The following is a 7,420-nucleotide window of genomic DNA, read 5'->3' on the forward strand; positions in this document are numbered from 1 at the left end:
GCTATAAGTGAGCAGGCGTCCAAGATCAAAACTGGGAATATAATCCCAGGGAAGGGGGTAAAAATGGTCAGCTATTTATAAGTTTAAGAAACAATATGATTAGGTTAAAGGGGAACATTATCAGCAGACCTATGTAAGCGTCAATATATACCTTGATGGGGCAGAAAAAAAAACATATTTTTTAACCGATTTCCGAACTCTAAATGGGTGAATTTTGGCGAATTAAACGCCTTTCTGTTTATCGCGATGACGTCAGAATGTGACGTCGCCGAGGTAACATTTTCATTTTCAACACATTACAAACACCGGGTCTCAGCTCTGTTATTTTCGGTTTTTTTGACTATTTTTTGGAACCTTAGAGACATCATGCCTCGTGGGTGTGTTGTCGGAGGGTGTAACAACACTAACAGGGAGGGATTCAAGTTGCACCACTGGCCCCAAGATGCCAAAAGTGTCTGCCGCCAGACCCCCATTGAATGTACCAGAGTGTCTCCACATTTGACCGGCGATGCTAAGGCAGACATGGCACAGAGATGTATGGATAACCTGCAGATGCATTTGCAACAATAGTCAACGAAATCACAAAGATGAGTTTTGTTGATGTTGACTGCCAGCTAATCGATGCTAACATGCTACGCTAATCGATGCTAACATGCTATTTACCGGCGGTGCTAAAGCAGACATGGCACAGAGATGTATGGATAACCTGTAGATGCATTTGCAACTATATTACGTTTCCTTCCACCCACATTTAATGCGAAACAAACACTTACCAATCGACGGATTTAAGTTGCTCCAGTGTCAAAAGATGCGAAAGTCCTGATCGTTTGGTCCGCACATTTTACCGCCGATGCTAACGCAGCTATTCGGCCATGCTATGGCTATGAATAGCGTCAATAGCTATTCGCTGAATAGCTTCAGTTTCTTCTTCAATATTTTCATACTCCAACCATCTGTTTCAATACATGCGTAATCTGTTGAATCGCTTAAGTCGCTGAAATCCGAGTTTGAATCCGAGCTAATGTCGCTATATCTTGCTGTGGTATTCCCATTGTTTGTTTACATTGGCAGCACTGTGTGACATCACAGGGAAATGGATAGTTGCATCGCAAATAGCGAAAATCAAGCACTTTAAAGCTTTTTTTAGGGATATTCGGAGACCGGTAAAATTTTGATAAAAATTTCAAAAAATACAACATGCCACTGGGATCGGATTTTTATTGTTTTTAACCCTTTTGAAATTGTGATAATGTTCCCCTTTAACAGTAATAGAATATTCTTATACACTATAAGTGAGCAGGCGTCCGAGATCAAAACTGGGAAGGGGGTGAAAATGGTCAGCTATTTTGAAGTTGAAGAAACAATATAATTATGTTGAATCAGTGGTTCTTAGCCTGGGTTGGATCGAACCCTAGAGGTTCGGTGAGTCGGCTTCAGGGGTTCGGCGGAGGTCAAAACACACCCGACTCATCGTCTCAGTAAAAACTTCTCCCAATCGGCGTATTACGGATACGGCAACAGCAAAAGTCACACTGACTTGCAGGTGTGAGTTTATGCAGTCTAGTGTGAGTTTAGTGTGGGTTTTGTTGTTTGTACAAGGTGATGTTCATCAATCAATCAATCAATGTTTATTTATATAGCCCCAAATCACAAATGTCTCAAAGGACTGCACAAATCATTACGACTACAACATCCTCGGAAGAACCCACAAAAGGGCAAGGAAAACTCACACCCAGTGGGCAGAGAGAATTCACATCCAGTGGGACGCCAGTGACAATGCTGACTATGAGAAACCTTGGAGAGGACCTCAGATGTGGGCAACCCCCCCCTCTAGGGGACCGAAAGCAATGGATGTGGAGCGGGTCTAACATGATACTGTGAAAGTTCAATCCATAGTGGCTCCAACACAGCCGCGAGAGTTCAGTTCAAGCGGATCCAAGACAGCAGCGAGAGTCCCGTCCACAGGAAACCATCCCAAGCGGAGGCGGATCAGCAGCGTAGAGATGTCCCCAACCGATACACAGGCAAGCGGTCCATCCTGGGTCTCGACTCTGGACAGCCAGTACTGGTCATCGGACCGGACCCCCTCCACAAGGACATCGGAGAAAAAAGAAAAGAAGCGGCAGATCAACTGGTCTAAAAAGGAGGTATATTTAAAGGCTAGAGTATACAGATGAGTTTTAAGGTGAGACTTAAATGCTTCTACTGAGGTAGCATCTCGAACTGTTACCGGGAGGGCATTCCAGAGTACTGGAGCCCGAACGGAAAACGCTCTATAGCCTGCACAGTTCATTTTGTGCACCAGTAAAAAAAAAAACATGGTAACACTTAAGTATGGGGAACATATTCACCATTAATTAGTTGCTTATTAACATGCAAATTAGTAACATATTGGCTCTTAACTAGTCATTATTAATGCTTTATTCGGCATGGCCTCATTATAACCCGAAGCAAATAACTCCAAATGAAGTCTTTGTTACTTAGAATATGTTCTTCATACTAAAGTGTTACCAAAAACACATAACTTTGTCTTGAATTAAAAAAATAAAATAAAACATTTATTTTTCACTATGAAGAGAATGCACATATGGAACTAATGGGGTTCGGTACCTCCAACAAGGTTAAGAACCACTGGGCTAAATATACATGTGTAGATTCCTAAAGTAGCCTTAAGCTTGACGCTCCTCTACTATCACATTCACTCCACAAAACAAAACTCCAGACGTTCTTCTTGGTTTGTATGGTTTACTTGTGATCTTAATAATTCAAAACATAAAACAGTCACGATGTGGGAACAAATGAATGACAAAATAAAGAGAGTTTGTTACAGTACGAGTTGGAAAAAGTATGAGTGAGGTCAAAAAACCGTGTGGCTCGATTCCACCGCACCTGACAGCAATTACCCATAACACCATGCGTCCAAAAACCCCTTACCACACAGATCCTTCCGCCATATATGCATTTAAAACAGTTATGTCATCAAATCGTTTGGACAAATGTAATAATCCCAATTAAAGTGAGCTTTTTATAATTACTCCAAGCAATTTTCTTATCATGCAAATAAAGTAAATAGTCCCCTTTTGGCTGAATAAACATAAAGCACCTTCCATAAAATGTAAATTAACTTAAACAGTATTTAGGCTCCTACAATCCTACATAAAAAAATGTATGAATACATTAGATATCTATATATATATCTATAGAGCAGTGGTTGAATGAATGAATGAATGAATGAATGGTTTATTTTGAGCCATGCAAACAAAACAAGAGAATAACATAAAATACAACAGAAATATATAAATAGATTATTTTACACCTACATTGAAAACATTACATGTGACTAATCTTTTGTAGATGTCAAGATTGGCTCAAAAGGGAGTGGGAAGAAGTCAACTTATGAGGTCCCACCCCTATACATATATATATTTACAATATACAATACAATAATATATATAATATAATTCAGTTCAGTGGTTGCTGCGTAGATGCTATATATTATTTATATATAATACATTTAAATTCACACACACTTACATATATACATATGTACACACACATACATACAATTTACATGGTGGTTCTCAACCTTTTTTTAGTGATGTACCCCCTGTGAACATTTTTTTTAATTCAAGTACCCCCTAATCAGAGCAAAGCATTTTTGCTTGAAAAAAAAAGATAAATAAGTAAAATACAGCACTATGTCATCACTTAATGATTTATTAAATTGTATAACAGTGCAAAATATTGCTCATTTGTAGTGGTCTTTCTTGAACTATTTGGAAAAAAAAGATATAAAAATAACTAAAAACTTGTTGAAAAATAAAAAAGTGATTCAATTATAAATAAAGATTTCTACACATAGAAGTAATCATCAACTTAAAGAGCCCTCTTTGGGGATTGTAATAGAGATCTATCTGGATTCATCAACATTTCTTCACAAAAAAGAAATCTTTAACATCAATATTTATGGAAAATGTCCACAAAAAATCTAGCTGTCAACACTGAATATTGCATTGTTGTATTTCTTTTCACACTTTATGAACTTACATTCATATTTCGTTGAAGTATTGATTGATTAATTGATACTTTTATTAGTAGATTGCACAGTACAGTACATATTCCGTACAATTGACCACTAAATAGTAACACCCCAATAAGTTTTTCAACTTGTTTAATCAATTCATGGTACAAATATATACTATCAACATAATACAGTCATCCCACAAGTTAATCATCATAGTATATACATTGAATTATTTACATTATTTATAATCCGGGGGGTGGGATGAGGAGCTTTGGTTGATATCAGAACTTCAGTCTTCAACAATTGCATCAACAGAGAAATGTGGACATTGAAACAGTGTAGGTCTTATTTAGTAGGATATGTACAGCCAGCAGAGAACATAGTGAGTTCACATAGCATAAGAACAAGTATATACATTAGAAGTACATTTGAGTTGTTTATAATCCGGGGAGATGGGATGTGAATGGAGGAGGGTATTAGTAAAGGGTTGAAGTTGCCTGGAGCGCTTTTGAAGGAATATAGAGATGCACTTACTTTTACACCTGTTGGGAGTGCATTCCACATTGATGTGGCATAGAAAGAGAATGAGTTAAGACCTTTGTTAGATCAGAATCTGGGTTTAACGTGGTTTGTGGAGCTCCCCCTGGTGTTGTCATTTACGTTAAGGAAGTAATTTGACATGTACTTCGGTATCAAGGAGGTGTAGCGGATTTTATAGACCAGGCTCAGTGCAAGTTGTTTGACTCTGTCCTCCACCCTGAGCCAGCCAGTATTATTCAATAAATATATTTACACAGGATTTTTTTATTTGTTGCTATTTTTAGAATATTTGAAAAAAATCTCACTTACCCCTTGGCATACCTTCAAGTACCCTGAGGGGTACGCGTACCCCCATTTGAGAACCACTGACATAAGTGACCAGACGTCCCAGATCAAACTGGGAATATAATCCCAGAGGAAATGGAAAAAAGGGGCAGCTATTTTGAAATTGAACCACCAATCTGTTTCACTGGATTCAGAATAAAACCCAATTTTGTCTTACTCAACAATGTTAGTATTTGAATATTGTTACTTGGTGACAATTATACTGTTAAGAGAGTATTGTCTTATAGTTTGCTTCACGGTGGAAGAGGGGTTAGTGTGTCTGCCTCACAATACGAAGGTCCTGCCGTCCTGGGTTCAAATCCAGGCTCGGGATCTTTCTGTGTGGAGTTTGCATGTTCTCCCCGTGAATGCGTGGGTTCCCTCCGGGTACTCCGGCTTCCTCCCACCTCCAAAGACATGCACCTGGGGATAGGCCCCTCCCACCTCCAAAGACACGCACCTGGGGATAGGCCCCTCCCACCTCCAAAGACACGCACCTGGGGATAGGCCCCTCCCACCTCCAAAGACATGCACCTGGGGATAGGCCCCTCCCACCTCCAAAGACATGCACCTGGGGATAGGTTGATTGGCAACACTAAATTGGCCCTAGTGTGTGAATGTTGTCTGTCTATCTGTGTTGGCCCTGCGATGAGGTGGTGACTTGTCCAGGGTGTACCCCGCCTTCCGCCCGATTGTAGCTGAGATAGGCGCCAGCGCCCCCTGTGACCCCAAAAGGGAATAAGTGGTAGGAAATGGATGGATGGATGGATGGAGAATGCTTCATAATCAGTGGCGGCTGGTGAATTTTGTTTTAGATGTCACAATAATTTATTTAAACTTTATCTTATTCAAGTTTGACATTTTTAAATGTAATTAATTTCATTCAAAACGGTCATACCCTTGTTTGCTAATGGCTAGGATTTCAGTACTTTTTGAAGATATTTGCTCCTTCTCAACTTAATATTCTTTTCACAAAATACGTGAATAGTACGTGAATGTGAAAAGTAATCCCCCGTTTCCTATTTTCAACAGTCCCCTCATTTGAGCAGGAAAAGGTTGAACACCATCTTTGTTTTCTACCTGTCAACTGTCAGTTTAGGCTGCTCATCACCACTTCAAGATGGCCGCCCATTTTCTCGCGTCACAGCAGCTAATGTTGCGTCTACTTCTAACATGTCTGTGCGTTACCTCGCAACTGATGTTACCGTGAATAAAAACACCGCGTTTTTGGAGGTTCTCGTAGAAATGTTTGTTCTACGTTAGCAATCCACTGAAAGTTGTGGTTCTTTGGTCCAAGCTGTGGTTCCGCTAAATAATGCACGATTTCAGTCAAGACTGTTAGCGGGGGTTAGCTAGAAAGTTAGCTTGCTTGTAAAAAACAACAACAACAAAGCACTTCCTGTTTCCGGAGCTCGGCGTGATGTCACTTCCTGTCCGCAGTCCACACTCCAAAGCTGCAGAATGACTGTTAGCAAGGAGTTAGTGAAATGATCAAATATTCGCACTTTTCTACACAAAACTCAGTTTTTTTTAAACAAGAGAATACACTTATAATCCTGTTGATGCTTTCCATTATTATTATTAGCTCCTGGCCAGTATTGTTAAAGTAGTTGGAGTGTGTTGTTAGCAGTAGCACCTTTGCACTGTAAAAGAATGTCAAACTAAGCTTTTATTTATAGTATTTACTTTCTGTGTATGTTTTATGTTACAGTTGTTTTCTTTTCCATCATTTTGACACCAATAAAAGGTAAAAAAAAAAAGGATACGCTGACTAACATTGGGTGTGTGTGTGTGTGTGTGTGTGTGTGTGTGTGTGTGTGTGTGTGTGTGTGTGTGTGTGTGTGTGTGTGTGTGTGTGTGTGTGTGTGTGTGTGTTCTGGCAATGCTTACTTAATGTTCACAGACATGATTTTCATTTTGACACCAATAAAAGGTAAAAAAAAAGATATGCTGACTAACATTGGGGTTTCTGTGTGTGTGTGTGTGTGTGTGTGTGTGTGTGTGTGTGTGTGTGTGTGTGTGTGTCTCGCAATGCTTACTTAATGTTCACAGACATGATTTTCATTTTGACACCAATAAAAGGTAAAAAAAAAAAAGCATACGCTGACTAACATTGGGGTTCCTGTGTGTGTGTGTGTGTGTGTGTGTGTGTGTGTGTGTGTGTGTGTGTGTGTGTGTGTGTTCTCGCAATGCTTACTTAATGTCCACAGACATGATTTTCATTTTGACACCAATAAAAGGTAAAAAAAAAAAAAGTATACGCTGACTAACATTGGGGTTCCTGTGTGTGTGTGTGTGTGTGTGTGTGTGTGTGTGTGTGTGTGTGTGTGTGTGTGTGTGTGTGTGTGTGTGTGTGTGTGTGTGTGTGTGTGTGTGTGTGTGTGTGTGTGTGTGTGTGCGTGCGTGCGTGTGTGTGTGTCTCGCAATGCTTACTTAATGTTCACAGACATGATTTTCATTTTGACACCAATAAAAGGTAAAAAAAAAAAAAGGATACGCTGACTAACATTGGGGTGTGTGTGTGTGTGTGTG

General features: G+C 39.6%; 1 protein-coding gene across 1 annotated transcript in view; it reads left to right on the top strand.

Annotated features, from left to right (window-relative positions):
- LOC133536646 (ras-specific guanine nucleotide-releasing factor 2-like) overlaps positions 1–6,252 on the top strand; it is a 38,418-nt gene extending 32,166 nt beyond the window's left edge. Inside the window, exon 11 of the mRNA XM_061877266.1 lies at positions 1–6,252. This exon is cut by the window's left edge and continues 705 nt beyond it. The gene's annotated coding sequence lies outside the window, so the exon portion shown is untranslated.
- The last annotated feature ends 1,168 nt before the right edge of the window (positions 6,253–7,420 follow it).

The sequence above is a fragment of the Nerophis ophidion genome, linkage group LG17, assembly GCF_033978795.1.
Source record: "Nerophis ophidion isolate RoL-2023_Sa linkage group LG17, RoL_Noph_v1.0, whole genome shotgun sequence".
NCBI lineage: Eukaryota > Metazoa > Chordata > Actinopteri > Syngnathiformes > Syngnathidae > Nerophis > Nerophis ophidion.